General features: G+C 43.1%; 1 pseudogene; it reads right to left on the bottom strand.

The window, feature by feature from the left end:
- Nucleotides 1-296: 296 nt before the first annotated feature.
- LOC138377041 (RNA-binding protein 44-like) lies at nucleotides 297-16,574 on the bottom strand (annotated as a pseudogene).
- Between the last annotated feature and the right edge of the window lie 1,680 nt (nucleotides 16,575-18,254).

The following is an 18,254-nucleotide window of genomic DNA, read 5'->3' as shown; positions in this document are numbered from 1 at the left end:
GGACCAGGTGTGTGGGGTGGGGAGGAGCTCTAGGGAGGGACCGAGGTGGGGGTTACAGGAGGTGGGGAAGCGGTAGGGAGGGGGTGGCGGGACCAGGTGTGTGGGGTGGGGAGGAGCTCTAGGGAGGGACCGAGGTGGGGGTTCCGGGAGGTGGGGAAGCGGTAGGGAGGGGGTGGCGGGACCAGGTGTGTGGGGTGGGGAGGAGCTCTAGGGAGGGACCGAGGTGGGGGTTCCGGGAGGTGGGGAAGCGGTAGGGAGGGGGTGGCGGGACCAGGTGTGTGGGGTGGGGAGGAGCTCTAGGGAGGGACCGAGGTGGGGGTTACAGGAGGTGGGGAAGCGGTAGGGAGGGGGTGGCGGGACCAGGTGTGTGGGGTGGGGAGGAGCTCTAGGGAGGGACCGAGGTGGGGGTTCCGGGAGGTGGGGAAGCGGTAGGGAGGGGGGTGGCGGGACCAGGTGTGTGGGGTGGGGAGGAGCTCTAGGGAGGGACCGAGGTGGGGGTTCCGGGAGGTGGGGAAGCGGTAGGGAGGGGGGTGGCGGGACCAGGTGTGTGGGGTGGGGAGGAGCTCTAGGGAGGGACCGAGGTGGGGGTTCCGGGAGGTGGGGAAGCGGTAGGGAGGGGGGTGGCGGGACCAGGTGTGTGGGGTGGGGAGGAGCTCTAGGGAGGGACCGAGGTGGGGGTTCCGGGAGGTGGGGGTTCCGGGAGGTGGGGAAGCGGTAGGGAGGGGGGTGGCGGGACCAGGTGTGTGGGGTGGGGAGGAGCTCTAGGGAGGGACCGAGGTGGGGGTTCCGGGAGGTGGGGAAGCGGTAGGGGGCGGGCGTGGCCCGGAGGGAGTGACCAGGAGGCGGGGAGCCCCACTCTCAGCCAGTGGGGTGCACACCCCTTGCACATCCCAGCGGCTCCCTTGCCCAGGGCCCCTGCAGCGACACAGGACTGTGTGGGGTGGGGAGGGGCCTGGGGCTGCGTGCAGGTTGCTCTTCTGAATTCAGTGAAGTTTGGGGAAGACGCTTGGATACAAAACAGGAGAGGAGCCCTTTTACCTACAGTTTTTGAGGTTTTTAACGCAACTCACTCCCCTCAGTACAGCACACAGGGTAGATGTACCCACATGATGACGGGCGAGCTCAGGGGAGCTCAGAGGAGTGAGACTTCAGGGTGGGAGACAAGAGCCTCTATGTGTCCAGAAATGACTGAGGCGCACCGTGTGGGCAGGGAGAGCCAACCCTGGTGTCCTGCCGCCTTCTTCCTGCCTCCCACAGCTCCCGCTGGAACCGCCTCCTGGCCCACAGCAGCAGCAGGGGCTCCGGCCATCACACACAGGCTCCACACCTGATAACAAGGAAGAGACAGGTAACGGCTGCTCCTCCCTTCGAGATCTGTCCAGGAATTCCAGCGGCCCTCTGCTCATCACTTAGTCCTGTCCCCACCGTGGGATGTGCAGGAGCCAGGGAGAAAAAGCCTTCTTAGATGCCCTGCCCAGCGAGATCCTGATCTCTTACAGAAAATAAAGAAAGACATGCATTAAGATAACCTAAGAGGCTGTCACAGCGGCCATCCCATTGGGACTCCTGGGAGAGCCCCAAGATGATCTGTTTTGTGTAGGCCACTCCCCCAAGGGATTTAAGGAACCTGGCACAGCCCACAGATGAGCTCTGGTCTGTAGGCCAGTCCCCCCTGGGATTTAGGGAACCTGGGACATCCCACAGTTGAACCTTGGTCTGTAGGCCAGTCCCCCCCTGGGATTTAGGGAACCTGGGACATCCCACAGATGAGCCATGGTTTATAGGCCTGTCCTCCCCAGGTAGTTAGGGAATCTGAGACATCCCATAGATGAGCCTGGTCTGTAGGCCAGTCCCACGCAGGGATTTAGGGAACCTGGGATATCCCGGAGTTAAGCCCTGGTCTGTAGGTCAGTCCCCCCAGGGATTTAGGGAACATTTCAACAAAGGAGAAATTAAAACTTTGCCCTGCCTAAAACAAATAGAGCATTACTTTATTCTACCTCATGAGATGAAGGTGCAAGATATTAGTTTTAACTGCACTCATGCGACATGATGGTGGCTATATATCATGGATCTGCCTGGGACAGTCCAGATTTATACCTATTGCTGTGGTGAATGATTAACATTACTCTCTTTATCCTCAGAAGTCTACTGATCTGGTGATAAACTATATGCTTACCCTACTCAACATATATTGCTGATTTGTTTGATTAAGCTTAAATACACCATTATGTTCCTCCTAACTAAAGTAAGCTAGTTGAGTGAAAAGAAGGATGTTGGAGTCCCTGAAATTTATAGTTTACTTAAGCCATAAAATCAAAGATTTATACAGATGAACTTTCTAAAAATCTTACTTCAGAGAGTGTCTTTTTTAGGTTCAAAGAAACATCAACATCCTGAGCAGTTTGATCATCTAGTTCAGAATCTGCTCCTAAAAAGCTAAACAAACACTTCAGAAGGAATAAGATCTAATGTTTGATAGCAGACTATAGTTAACAATATATTTTATATTTCAAAATAGCTAGAAGACAGGACTTGAAATGTTCCCAACACAGAAATAATAAATATTAAATATATGAAGTGATGGATGTCCTAAATACCCTGAACTTGATTATTACACATCCTATGCATGTAACAAAATATTGCATGTACCCTATAAATATGTACAAATATTACATATCAGTAAAAAAGATAATAAACACTTCATTAAAGAATCCACCAATGTTTTCAATAGGGACCAAAACAGAAAATTTAAAGTTAACTGGATTAAGTGATTTTAAAGATGTAATGAGTTCTAAATTAGATGAAATCAACTCACACGTGTGATTCTTCTTTCATCAGCTGTAAAGACAGAAAAGAAAAATCTCTGTTTAAAATGTTTTCTGTCTAAATGAAGTAAAGTTTTTACCCCTAAAACACACACGCATACCCGGGAAGCGAAAGCAGAGCAGGCGGATGGCGACCTTGATCCCACTGACGGGGGGCAGCTCTCCCAGTGCTGCGCCCGCGCGTGGTTTTTCTTTCAAACTCGCATGTCTACGTCTCCCAAAAAAGACAGCAGTGCCGACCCTAATTCCTCCTTAGCAGAGTTACTTTATAAATTCCTGTTCAAAATTTAAGTCCACAAAACGAAATTATTTCAGCCTAAGTCGTCCATTGAACGCTAATATTAATATACGCTTAGTTCTAACTCTCTAGATCTTAAATTTTTTCTTTTAAATGGTGAGTAAAAGAAAGTGAACCACAATTAATGTGCTTTTCTAAGGGCAGCACAAACATCTCTCAATGGATAAACCAGAGAGAATGTGGTAGAATGTCATGCAAACCCCCCCCCCCGCCCCCGACTTCATTCTTAATTGGACTTTACAGAAAGTTCAAACATATTACTTTTTCTAGGAAAAGTCCGTTACCCCTAGGCCAGCTAAGAAGCCCAGTAACAATCTACCCCTCATTCTGCCCTTCACAAATGAAAATTAAAGAAAATTTCCAGAATAAACTTAAAGGCAGTGATACATTTCTTAAAAAATACAGATTTAAAATCAATAAACACCTATTTAATCCCTCCCTATTTTCCATTACAAGTTTGTAAATATCACAACAATGATGATGACACGTCTGATAGTGAACATTTAAAAGTTGCAGCTCTGCTTTCGTGGCTCTCTGCATTATTTTCTGACAGCACACTGATGGCAAATTCTCCATCTCTTTAAAAAGTTGAAATTCCTTTTAAAATAAAAAAAAAAAAAAAAGATTTGGTAAACATTCCAAACATTTTTCTATAGCAATGACAGGCTTCTAGAAACATTTTAAATTTCTTGCATTTCTCTGTCAAGTTTAAATGGATTCTACTCAGGATAGAGAGGCTGTGGGAACACATAACAGCTTCAGAAAACAAGGACATCAAGAATTATGACTAAATATATTCTTTCTATAAGTCAAGGAAGTAAACAATTCTTAAATTCATACTTTTTTTTACCAAAAAAGGATTCTAATCTAAGGTAATAACTTTATCCATCATCAATGTATTTTTCTTTTTCTTTTTTTTTTTTTTTTTTTTTTTTTGTTGAGACAGAGTCTCACTTTGTTGCCCAGGCTAGAGTGAGTGCCGTGGCATCAGCTTAGCTCACAGCAACCTCAGACTCCTCGGCTTAAGCGATCCTACTGCCTCAGCCTCCCGAGTAGCTGGGACTACAGGCATGCGCCACTATGCCCGGCTAATTTTTTCTATATAGATTTTTAGTTGTCCATATAATGTCTTTCTATTTTTTTTAGTAGAGACGGGGTCTCGCTCAGGCTGGTCTCGAACTCCTGACCTTGAGCAATCCACCCGCCTCGGCCTCCCAGAGTGCTAGGATTACAGGCGTGAGCCACCGCGCCCGGCCGATCAATGTATTTTTCAACCTACATCAAACTTTGGCCAAGATTTTTTTAAGTTGTAAGCACTTTGGATGGAAATTGTTCTTAAACATATTATCTTTTTAACAGAAAATAATTTACATTTTCCTTAACATAAGCAAATATTTTGCTGTTTTATTACAACATATCCATTGAAAAGCCCCAAGTCACCACATCTTTTTGAATATTACTGTTATTGGAAGTCTTCCCTTGTTTCCAATTGCCACTTTCAGCTGTTCTCAATACTTCTGCTTCTAGAGTTGAGATGCCAGAATAAACTCATTAGAAGAATGAATGATGGAAGGAAAACGTAAATGACCTCAGAACATTATAACTAATTTGGCTTCTTAGACACCTCCCTGTTTCTCTACCTTCCCACTTCCTCATTCTTCATTGTGCTCTGAATTATAAGGGTATCTTAATAAATGCAAAGCAAATTATATAATAAATTTAAATCAAGATTAAAATGCACCAGTGAGAGTAGCTACTTACTTCTTCAAATTTATGACATTTTCAAAAAACATTTTTTGCTTTTTTCTATAGGGGAATAAAATGAAAGAAAATTGAAAATTAAATCAGTATGAGTTTGGGTTGAACAGGTAAGATGCCAGGAGTTTCTGATGAAACTGAGACTGAAATCTCAATAAATGAAGAACTTTAATATTCTGTATTGTTTTATTTATTTGTTTGAAGGCAAATGGCTAAAGCAGATGATTTCTTAGGGTCCCTTTTAGCTATTATTCTGTATGGTTACATACGCTACACAGAAAACAAATACTATTTTGATTTCCCCTGACACGTCTCTGCAAGCTCATATATCTGACGTACCTCTCAGGATGTTTAAGTCTGTGATATCAGATGTTTTTCTTAATTCCAAGGAATCCTGAAAACAGGATTTTAAATTAAATTATAAATATATGATAAATAACACATGGTCTATCTGAAGTTCCAAACTAGTATTAATAAAATGCAAAACTCAACTTCTAATGCACTTTGTGGCAATAGCAGCCATGGGAGCATAGAGCTGGTAACAATCTATGTACCCTTTCCCTCTTCTAGCATTTTCTCACAAAAGCCTCAATATAATCAATGAACCAAAAACATTTGCTAGCATATACTGTCTCTTTATAAAGTCAAATAAAATTTTGTTATTAATCATATTGATTTTACCTTGCTTAGAAAATTTCCATTAGGTTTTAAACTGTCAACTGAGGGAGATGTTCCTGATCTTTTTATCACAGCCGCCTGAGGATCTACACACTCTTGACCCTATGACCACTCTGTATTACAAGCCACACTTCTTTGTTGCTCACTTTGCCATTCGCCAGGCCGTTTTTTATTCATCATTGTAACCTCTGTGTTGCTTGATGCAGACGCTACAGAAGATCTTGCACCTGCTGCCCTGCTGGTTGTGAAACAAGCCCTAAAATCAGTGCTAACATCCACAGTCTGATTAATCATGACTGTGCAACCTGCTGCATCTGTCACTGATTTAGGATTCATTCCCTCCATATTGTGAAGGCACGTTTTATTTGTGGCACTGCTACTGGCAACCTTCTTCCATTGCCTGAATATCTCTGACTGTCACCCTTGGTGGTGTACTAGAAAAATCTAAGGCTGGGTCAGGGGTGTTTTGTAGGCTGTTATAATGTGAATATTCACAGGCAGAAATTAGTGAATCATCAAAAACAGAGGTCCAGGAAGTTTGACCATCTTTACAGGGTTGTAGTAATGTCTCCAGAGCTCTGTCTTGTGGTAATGTGCTAGAATTAAGGTGCTGTAATATTTTGTTCTCAACAATTGTATTTCCACAAAAATCTTTACTTTCAGTTATTTGAGATTTCATTTTTTCAGTATAAATTTTAGTTTTTAATGCTTTTTGAGGGTTCAAGAATCCACTCTTAGATTGAGATTCCTGGTTTCCAAGAGAACTGCTTGTTAGCATACTGTCATCAAATACTGTGTGGTACATTAAATTAGTCTCTTGTTCCTTACACTTTTCATAATATTCTCTTAACATGACAGAATTCTGAAATTTGGAGACATGCGGTGAATCTTCTTCTCCATAAACATCAAGTGAACCTAAAGAAAAGATAGAATCACTTTCCAACTTAACATGGTTAACTTCTAGATTGCTAGCACCTTTGTTTAAATTCATAACCTGAATTTCTTAATTCAAAAACTTTCAGATTAGATATACTTAATATTTTTGTATGATTAAAACATAAATGGTTACTTATATATTCTTGTTCTTCTGCACTGTGATATTCCTGCTGTGAGTCTTCATCTGTATCATGCTTTTGCATATCTTCAGCAGTTTCTTTATATTCACCATCTGAAATCTTGTACATTCTTTCCAAGTCAACAGTCTTACTACCTTGATGTTCCAAAATATCAAAAAACAGTTCCTTTCTTTTCTGCATTTCAGGATCTAATTGTGAACTTAAAAGAATAAGACTTTCATGCTTTAGTTTTGACTCTGAATAGAGTATGTTTCATTTAAGGAAGCATAGTCAGTACTGTCTTCAAACTCACTTGACTGAGACTGAGTACTCTCTCTGTTAGTATCTTGACTCACTGAAAAAGATGGCTCCAATAAATCTATTTTGTCGATGTTGCTGATTTCTTTGTCATTAGCTCTTTGCTCTAGTGCCAAGGAATCCCAGTCATAATCAGGAAAAGTCAATTTGACTTCATTACAACCATTGGAAGATAACAAATTTTCTTTCTTAGTTTTAGAAGGTTTATCTGATTTAAAAAAAAGGGATAAAATGTTAACAGCAGCAACATTACGTAACTTAAACACTAAAAAACCTTAGATACCATCTGGTCCAAGCTTTTCCCAGTACACAAATACGTTGTATGTTATCCATGACAAATATACCTTATAGTAGCTGTTACAGACTGAACTCTGCCCCCCCTCCCCCAATTCTCAGCTTCATATATTGAAGCCCTGACCCACAATGTGATGGTATTGGAGCTGGGGACTTTGGGAGGTAATTACGTTTAGATGATTAGCATCCTTGTACGGGACAGGCGAGAGCTTCCTTCCCCTCTCTTACGTGAGGACACAGCAAAAAGGTGCCATCTCCAAGCTGGGAAGAGATCTCTCACCAGAACCTGACCACGGGGGCACCTTGATCTCAGACTTCCAGCCTCCAGAACTGAGAAAATGAACTTCTGTTGTTTGAGCCACTCAGTCTGTGGTATTTTGTTATGGTTGCCTGAGAAGACTAAGATAGTAGCCAAGATTCTGCTTGAATTTTCAATGGCAAGGAGTTGACTATTTATAGGAGTTGACTCTGTTTGTAGGCAGGTCTAATAAGAAACTTTTTTCTTATAAAATTATTTAATAAATCTTTGAGTGCTCCTAGTGCCAGCCCCAGGCATTGTAAAAACAAAGGAAAAGAAAACAGGAGTGCTACCCTCAAATGCTTACGGATTTTGTAAGAGTCACAAATAAGCACACAAAAACGTACTGAAGATAAAAGTGCTGACAGAGCAGGTAAATGCTTGAGAAGAAAGAAGTAGATTTCAGAGAAACTTTCTATTTAAACAATGTTTTGAAACAAAATAGACAAAATCCTTTTAGGCAGATCCAACAGCAAGTACAGTTAGCTGTGTGAAAGGAAATTCTAAGTTAGCTTGTCTGGAGTGACAGAGCTCGATGGGAGTGACAAGACCTGTGAACTGAAAGAAGCCTTTTCTGGTGTGCTAAGGAGCAGGGGCTCTTACTCTAAGGCAATGGAAGACCACCGACAGCTCCTTCAATGAGTAATCATGTGACTGGAATTGGGATACTGGCAACAGGAAGAATGAAGGCTTGCAGGAGGAGAGTAAAGGCAGGTAGACCAAAAGAGTACAGAAGTGAGGCTGAAAAACACACTGGTATAAAAGTTCCACAACTGACCAAGTCTTGGTGACTGATTGAATTGGCAGTGAGAGGAAGAGAGATATCAGTAGTTTTCAAATATTTTTTTGACTAAGATCACAATTTGAAACACATTTTATATCATGACCCAGTACACACATTTGACAATCTATGTGTATGTAAGTAAAAGGAAAATTTTACAAAACAGTAATTACTCCATTTCCGATGTGTTCTGTTATTTTCTATTTTATTTCATTTCATTAAAAAAACCAGGCCGGGCGCGGTGGCTCACGCCTGTAATCCTAGCACTCTGGGAGGCCGAGGTGGGCGGATCGTTTGAGCTCAGGAGTTCGAGACCAGCCTGAGCAAGAGCGAGACCCCACCTCTACTAAAAATAGAAAGAAATTATATGGACAGCTAAAAATATATATATAGAAAAAATTAGCCGGGCGTGGTGGCGCATGCCTGTAGTCCCAGCTACTCGGGAGGCTGAGACAGGAGGATCGCTTGAGTTCAGGAGTTTGAGGTTGCTGTGAGCTAGGCTGATGCCACGGCACTCACTCTAGCCTGGGCAACAGAGTGAGACTCTGTCTCAAAAAAAAAAAAAAAAAAACAAAACCAGATCACAATCAGCTAAACTGATTTCATGACTCACCAATTGGCCGCTACCTGCTTAATCATTCCCAGATAATACTATGGTTTGCAACTTGGTACTACAGTTCAATGGGATACTCACTGCTAAAGAGAGAGAGACTTTGTGAGGAACAGAGTTAGAGGGTAAAGCGGAAAAGTGAGGAGGAGGGGAGATAATGGGTTCAATTCCAGACAAGTGAACTTTGAGGTCAGTGGTCGAACACCCAGATGTAAATGTCCAGTAAGCTGTTATAAATATGGGGTTGGAGATATGAGATCTGTTTAGGAGTTCTTCATACATTCTAAATACTAATTCTTTTTTTTAATGTATAATATAGTGAATTTTCCTAGTTTATTATTATCTTTTACTTTTTAAGAGACAAGATCTTGCTAGGTTGCTCAGGTTGGACTTGAACTCTTCAGCTTAAGCTATCTTCTTGCCTCAGATAGCCCTACAAGGCAAGTGCCATAGCACCTGGCTTAAACTTTCTATAGCACTTTTTTATACCAAAGTCTTTGAGATTATTTAGTTAAATGACTTGGCCTTTTCTTTTATGACTTCTGGGTTTTGTGTCTGGCCTTCCCTACCAAATAATTATAAACAAATTCTCCTATAATTTATTCTAATTCTATGTGTTTCTGTAGGTTTAACACTTAGCCTTTCTACATTATGTAGAATTTATTTTTCTCTCTAGCATAAGGTAGCAATCTAACTTAATTTCCTTCCAAAATGGATAGTCAATTGTCCTAACACCATTTGCTAAATAATCCATTGTTTTCCTTCTGAGTTGAAACAGCATCTTTATCATATCCTGCAATCTGTTTTTGTTTCATAATTTTCTAAGAGTCTATTTCTACTTATTCTGTTTCATTAATTATCTTTTGTGTAATAGCATTATATTGTTTTAATTATTATAACATCATAGGATATTTTTATATCTGGTAGGTTAAGCTTCTTCCTTTTTTGTTTTATTTATTTTATAGTCTCTCCCCCAAATTAAATTTTTTAAACTCATTTTTTTGGGAAACATTTTGAATCGGATGAAAAATCCTATTGATATTTACTGGGAAAGAGAGAGAACCATTATTATGTCTAATCTCTAGCAACCTTTCCTTAATTCCAACATTTAATGTATGAATAGAAAGTACACTGTTTGTTCCATTAGGGTTCATGGCTGATGTCTTCATTGTGTAATATATTCATTGTCTAATACTTTGTCACTTTTAAATGGCCCTCTTTATCTTCTTATAATGATTTTTGCATCAATTATGCTATATTAATACTTAAGATTAAGCATTAAGTTCATTTTTTTAAGTTCATTTCTTAACTTGCCTACCCTTTTATTTTAAACCTTTCTTTTCTGTTATAAATGTGTCTCATGAACAATATAGGATAGGATTTTTGTTTTGACCTACAAGCTCTCTTTATAGTTTAAACCATAAGCCAGGCATAGTGGTGTGTGCCTACACTCCCAACTACTCAAGATACCAAGGCGGGAGGATCCCTTGAGCTGCAGTGAGCTATGATCACACCACTGCACTCCAGCCTGGGTGACAGAGCCAGACACCATCTCAAAAAAAAAAAAAATAGTTTAAGCCACATGTATTTATGGGCACATAAACTTTGGTCACTTGCTTTTTATGTTCCTGCCATTTCTTATTTTCTTTCTACCATTAACAAAAAGAAATTTTGGATTTATGGGAAGAAAAAAAACACATATAACTTGTTAGGCAGAAGTCAACCCGCCCACTTTCCACCTATTACTCAAATGGAACTGTACCTGTCAACAGTTCTGGAAAGCCTGGCTGGACAGAAACCCTGCTTCCTGCTCCCCTTCCCCTCCCTATATCTTCCATTTCCCTGAAAGGTCTTGCCTAGACTGCCCATATCCACCAAAAATCACCTCAGTGAATTTGCCCAGTTAAAAACACACTGAATCTTACTACCTCCTGGGAGAAAGGCTTAAAAAGTACCAACATTGGAGGGGGAACTCTTTGACACAATTACATTTATCACCCCTTCCCACCCAGAATAAAGGCAGCTGGCCTGGACCCTCACCTTTCTGGAGGTTTACTCCATTCCTGTGGTGGCCTTTACCAGAAGCTGTCTCCACCACTGCAGTGGCCTGCGTCACTCAAGGATATATAGTCTAGAAAAGGTATAAATATTGAACTACTATTACACTTGACATTTTTTAAAAAAAACTATTAGAAATACAAGAAGGATGGGATAAAGCAGCAGTTATAGTCAAAGATTCTAGTATCAGAGGGCTAATAAATAATAAAATGGTAGAACATATGAGTAACTTTTAAAAAAGTATGAACTCACAGTGACATAGAGAACAAATGGATTCTTTTAAAATTTCTAAGGAATATCTAAGAATCCACCAATGTGTTAGGGTCACCAAAAAAAGTCAAAAACAAAAAAAAATAGAATCTTTTTTTTTTTTTTTTTTTTTTTTTTTTTTTTTTTGTTGAGACAGAGTCTCACTTTGTTGCCCAGGCTAGAGTGAGTGCCGTGGCGTCAGCTTAGCTCACAGCAACCTCAAACTCCTGGGCTTAAGCGATCCTACTGCCTCAGCCTCCCGAGTAGCTGGGACTACAGGCATGCGCCACTATGCCCGGCTAATTTTTTCTATATAGATTTTTAGGTGTCCATATAATGTCTTTCTATTTTTAGTAGAGACGGGGTCTCGCTCAGGCTGGTCTCGAACTCTTGACCTTGAGCAATCCACCCGCCTCGGCCTCCCAGAGTGCTAGGATTACAGGCGTGAGCCACCGCGCCCGGCCAAAAAAAAATAGAATCTTAAAGACTATAATGTGACCCTATTTACGTCAAACCTAGATCAAAAATATTTTCAAAACAAATTGTACAATTATTAAAAACTAATGACATGATATATCCATACAGTGCAGTATTTTTCAGCAATAAAAAAGAACAAACTACCAAAACATTACCTCATGGATTAATCTCAAAAACATTATGTTGAATGAAAGAAACCAGACAAAAGAGGTTACATACCGTATGATTCCATTTAAATAAAATGTCTAGAAAAAGCAAATTTGTAGAGAAAGTAGATTAGTGGCTGCCTGGGATGGAGGAGCAGGGGGGTGGTGGAGAAATTAACTATAAATGGGCAGGAGGGATCTTATTTGGGTGATATAAATGCTCTAAAACTGATTTATGGTTTATGTGATGGTTGTACCACTTGATAAAGTTACTAAAAAAAAAATCATTGAAATGAGTAAAATATACCTCGATAAAGCTATTTAGATGAGAAAGCCCAAGCTAGTCACTAAAAGGAAAACCAAGACACTCCAAGGGACACATGAATAGTCCCAAAGGAGACCAACAGGAAAGATGTCCAGCCAACTCACATCATTTTGAGCCTCTCATCCCTACTTATCTTTACTGTCCATACTTCCAAAAAGCTGAGGTGTCTTCAATGGAAGTCTGGTGATCAGGTATTAGAAAGGTTCCTGGTGAGTTTGGGGGAAAAAAAAAAGTTGACTTTGATTCTCAATGAACTATTTCAATAAACCATCCTCAAAAAATCATCTAAGTTCACTCTGTTCTATAATACTATGAGAAGACACTATAAAGCAGAAGATCTCATTCCATGCAGACAGCCTATCTAGCTTTGAATTCCGACTTTGGTACTGCCTAAGCAGTGTGGATTTTGATAACTGAAAAAAATTAATGACAATAAGAGCCAAGACTACCAAAACCTATGGGACATGGTCAAAGTTATCACCAAAAGAAGCCATAGATTTAGAGGATTGTTATTAAATCAAACTGGAATTAAGCCATCAACTCAAGAAAATAGAAAAGAACTAAAAATAAACCAAAAAGGTTGGGAATACAATTAGTTAAGACAAAAACAGAAGTGACAAATTTAAAAACAGTAAAAATGGTACCTAAAATCAAGAACTATTCTTTTAAAAGACTACTAGAAGTAGATAAACACCAGACAAATCTAAGACAGGTCTAAAACAGAACTTAGTAGTGAGAAAAGGAGTATGTTAACAAGAGATAAAGAAGTACTTTTAAAAACTAAGATTATCATGTACACCCCCGATGGACAACTTGAAAACTTAACAAAAAATAGGCAATTTTCTAGGAAAACAAATTTTTAAAAAGACTCAGAAACAGGTGAACAGAGAATCAACCACAGAAAGAACTGAAAAGACTAAAGATATATCCTGTAACAATTCCTATCAAACCTTTGAACAAAGAGAAATGGTGACAGGCAACCTTAAAAACAGCTGGGCGGCATGTGCTTGTGGTCCCAGCTACTCGGGAGGCCGAGGTGGGAAGATCATTTGAGCCCAGGAGTTCAAAACTGCCACAAAAACAAAAACCCTAAAACAATAAATAAATAAAGCATTGAAGGGAGAAGAGAATACCGATTTTCATGGGTATGTATTTATGTGTGTAAGGAGAAGAGGTTTTCACTTTTTATTATTTATGTATTTGAGACAGGGTCTCACTCTGTTGCCTCGGCTAGAATGCAGTGGCGTCATCATAGCTCATTGTAACCTCAAACCCCTGGGCTCAAGCAATCCTCTTGGCTCAGCCTCCCAAGTAGCTAGGACTACAGGTGCAGGCCACCACACCTAATTTTTTTAATTTTTTGGAGAGATGGGTCTCGCTTTGTTGCCCAGGCTGGTCTCGAATCTCTTGGTCTCAAGTGATCCTCCCATCTTGGCCTTCCAAAGTGCTGGGAGTACAGACGTGAGCCACTGTGCCCAGCCAGGTTTGCACTTCAAACAAGGGAGTCAAGGAACACTTCTCTGATAAGGTCAGACTTGAACAAACTGAAGGAGAAAGAGAGTCACGTGGCTATCTAACCAGTCAGGAGGCTAGTGTAATAACCTAGGCAAGAGACAATGATGGCCAGGACCACAGCGACTGCAGCAGAGGAGGTAAGAACTGATTAGATCCTGGATCTACTGAGGTTAGAACTGAAAGGATTTGTTTCTGTTGGTGTAGATATGAATTGCGAGAAACACATTAATACTGAGATACATATTAGACATTCAAATGGAGAGACAGAGGTCTGGAAATCAGTGAAGTTAACAAGAGCTGCACTGTCCGGTAGCCACATGTGGCTATTAAGCACTTGAAATGTGGCCAATCTGAATTGAGATGTGCTGTAAATGTAAAACACACACCAGATTTCAAAGACTTAATACGACAAAAAATACAGAATCTCATTTTTATTTCATTACATGTTGAAATAATATTTGATATACTGGATTAAACAGAACATCTTAAAATTAATTCTACACATATCTTTTAACCTTTTTTAATGTGGCTACTAGAAAATATAAAGTCATATATATTGCTTACATTATATTGCCACTACATAACACTGACTTAGTGATGTAAATTTGGGATTCATTAGAATGGAGATTTAAATCTATGACTTGAATATAATCACCTACTGACTGCAGAAAGAGAGAAGAGACTCAAGGATTAAGGACTGAGGCACTCCAAAGTCGGAAAAGGTTGAACACATGAAAAGGAACCAACAAAGGAGACTGAGAAGGAAGAATATGTGTAGCAGGGAACACCAGTAGATGCAGATATGGAACAGTGGAGGACAACAGGAGAGGGTGTGCAAAGGAGGAGGGGATGATGATTGTGGAGCAAGATGAAGACTGGAACTCGTCACGGAATTTGGCAGCACAGGGGTCATTATAACCCACAGAAACTGACTTGGTCAAATGATGGGAATGAACGCCTGCTGGGAGGAGATTCACAAGAACTGGAGACAGTGAGTGCACACAACCCATTCAACAGTGAAATGCAAAATTTCAAAAGGAAGATGCAAATTTAAGCCACCCATGGTGCCACTTCACATTAGAATGGCTTTTAAAAAAGGCTGATAACACCAGATATTGGTGAGGATGTGGACAAACTGGGACTCTTACACATTGCTAGAGGGAACACAAATTGTTAAAACCACTTTGGAAAACTGTCTCCAAGTTTCTAATGATGTTAAACATACACCTACCCTATTACCAAGCAAGTACATTTCCATTTTCAGGAATGAATTCATTTCTCTGGAGCATCATTCTTCGATACATTATCCAATAATGACTGAACCTCTATTTGCTAAGTCATCTGCTAAATGTTGAGGACATCCAGGTGATCCGTCTCTGCCTCTATGAAACACAATAGGCACACGATTTCCAAAAGCAGGGTGGGAAGAGGGGAAGGGAGCATATAAATCTTATTATAGAGTCCCTTTCTCCAAACTTGCTCGATATAAGAATCACTTGGGGAGCTCAATAAAAACACAGATTCCACAGTCTAAGGGTTAGTGAGGGCCTTTGAGAATGTCATTTAAACTGAGATCGGAAAGATGGGCAAGTGGGAGTTAGCCGCAGGAGGAAGGACTCCTTTAGTATTGATTTTGACAGAGAAGGCAAGGAGAGGAATGATATAGAACAACTAGATATGTCTTTTATATAAAAATGAACTTATCATCGATTTATATTCACTGAACTAGGAACCTACGTAGAGAAATAGTTTTCTGTTTTTAATGTTATTTTGCTTTTGGGTGAAGAGGAATGGAGATGATGAGTTCATTTTTATACATAAGTTCTAGGTGCCCATAATACATACGAATGGAAAAGATACACAGATGTGAAGCTTAGTAATTAGCTAAACCGGAAGTATTCGAGCCCCAATGGACCCAGCAATTCCACGTCTAGGCAGGAACCCATTTTTATTCTGTCCTTGGAGTTGTCATTTACCGAACCAGTCCCTCCAGTGTTCTCAGTCTCGGTGCGTGGCACCGCCTGGGCCGAGCCAGAAATTGCAGGACCGCCCGTGGCACACCCCTCCCCCTCGCCGGGTCTTGTCAGTTTTAACCCGACTCTCACGGTATCCTGGCAACAGTCTCCCATTCGGCCAAGATACTCTTTCCAAAGTGCTCATCTGCCACTTCTCTCCACCGCTTGAAACTCAGCAAAGGGCTGCCATCGTTTTCAGGCGGATCACAACCTCAGTACATCCCGTAGGACCCACAGCGGGACTCCGCGGTAAGCGGGGCGCTTTTGTCCCCGGGTGCTCGGGCGTCCCGCTGGCTGGGACAGGTCGGCACGTGCGTTCTCCCGCCGCCGCCCCCACCTGACCTTCAGTTCGCGCTCGGCCTTCGGACCTCATCGCAAACGCCCACTTTCCAGGGAGACCTTCCCGGCCCTGCGCGCCGGCCAGGACCTTCCCCGTCGGGTCGCGCGGCCCACACCGGGGCACCGGACCGACCTCCCTCCTCCCGCGGGCCGGGCCGGGCCTGCGCGGCTCGGTGCGCCCACACAGGAGCGGGTTCCGTCCTGCCCCGGGGAAGCAGCTGCCCCGGAAAGACGGTCTCGGGCTCAGCGCGACAAGCTTTGGGGTGCAGGTCGCGCGGCGCCCGCGAGGCGGCGCTGGAGCCCTCTTGGAAGGGGCGCGAAGGTCCGAGAGCCCCGGGGCCGCCCGGGGACGCGCAAGGCCGCGGCCCCTCCGCACCTCGCCGGCCTCGTCCCCACCGCCGCTTGGCGTCCCGCGCGCCTCAGCCGGACGGGTCTCGGGGGTTCCCCGGCCACCCGGGTTCACCGCCCCCGACCCGCCCAAGCCCAGCGGCCGCGCCCTGCCCGCCTCGCTGCCCAGCTTCCCGTCCCGCATCCACGCCCGTGGCCCCTGCGAACAGCGTCGCCGCCGCCGCCGCCGCCGCCACAGGCGAGGCGTCCACTCTCCACAGCCGCCTCGAGGCTACCAGCGCTGGGAAGGCTGCCGCGGCGCCCGCCGGGTAATGGCTGCCGGTGCCCCGCCCACCGCCTGACAAGGCACGCTCCTATTGGTCATCACGAACAGGGCGACACCGTGATTGGCCCGGCGTGCGGGCGCGAAGCGAGGAAGGAGGCCCCCATCTGGATTTTGCACGTTTGGCGGGAGAAGAGAGTTTGCGCGGCGGGCGGGGAGGCAGAGCCGCCTGCGAAGATTTTCCCGCTCTGGTCTGGACCGCGGCTCTGCGAAGCCAACGTGCGACAATACTGGGGGCGCTGCCCCTGCCGGCAGAGGACAAACTGCCCTCATGTGGGACCAGTGCGGGCCACAGCCCGCCGCCCTCAGTGGCCGGAGGGGGCCTGGCCGCCTTCCTTGCGGGGCTGTGCCCAGCGCCGCGTGGACCGCAGTGTTTGACGTAGCTTGTCCTGTGACCGTCTGGCAGAAATACCGTTAGCAGGGCCGAGGGGTAGGTGAGGTCAGTGAGGCATTTATTTGCCACGGATGCAAAATTTATGGGGTTGCCAAAAACCTCAGCAATCAAAATAAATAATATTATAGTGCATCTTTTCCCAAAGTCAAAAGTAATGAAGAAAGATCCAAGATGAACAAAACATCCAAATAAGTACTCCTTTATTTTTATTTATTTATTTTTTTGCCTCAGGCTCTAAATGGCTCCACAGGGCACACAGTCTTTATCTAAAATTTGGCTATTTTGTTCACCATGGATTTTTTGCATTTTGATTTTTTAAGCAATTGCATTAAAATATTATCTGATTACTGAATTTTTTGCATACCTCCGTTATATTTTGTGCCTCGTCATCCCTGATAGCAAATTTCAACTTGCACAAAATGAACAATCCTGAAGGGATGCAGATGGCTTTATTTGGTTATTTGTCTCAACATGTGCTTTGCTGAAGAGTGAGGGAGGGCTCTTTGGATAAGTGGCAGTTGGACGAGGTAGCTGTAAGGCTACGCCTGCCCCAGAATTGTCCCCTCAAAGGAGGCTGCCTGTGAAATGCACTTCATTCATGCGTTCATTCCCAGATTTGTGGTGGCCTGCCAGGGGCCAAGTGCTGGGCGTGGTGAATAGTGATCAGTCAGCACGGGTCTACCCGAAGTCACCTTGGGGTGACTTAATATACTTTACGGCAAGTCTTGCCATTATCTAAGGTGCCTTGGAGTGCTTCTTAAGGTGTAAGTCTTGTACTTTTGCAGCGGATTTAATTTTTGAAATCACTGTAGCATTTAAAGTCAACATTAGTGGATGAAGGGGGTGGCCAGGGCAGCAGCATGTTGTTGTGACGTGCTCAAGCCCAGCGGCCGTGTCCTCACAGGCCAGCGCTTCACAGGGGAATGAAGTCTGGCCTGTGTTATGAAAAGGGCTTCAGGCTGAGGACCACATTAGGCTGGACACTCTCCCCTTATCTGGGCAGATGGCACCAAGAACAGGACTTGTAGTTCTGGGCCACGGTGACCCCGGAAGGGGTGGCTGTGGACGTGTGTCCATGGGAGGGCAACCCTGATACCAAGACAGCTGGAAACCACGTCCTACTCCAGGCCCTGGACTCTTCTCCTTTG

The sequence above is a fragment of the Eulemur rufifrons genome, chromosome 29 (assembly GCF_041146395.1).
Source record: "Eulemur rufifrons isolate Redbay chromosome 29, OSU_ERuf_1, whole genome shotgun sequence".
Taxonomy (NCBI): Eukaryota; Metazoa; Chordata; class Mammalia; order Primates; family Lemuridae; genus Eulemur; species Eulemur rufifrons.
This window is presented reverse-complemented; position numbering and strand designations above follow the sequence as displayed.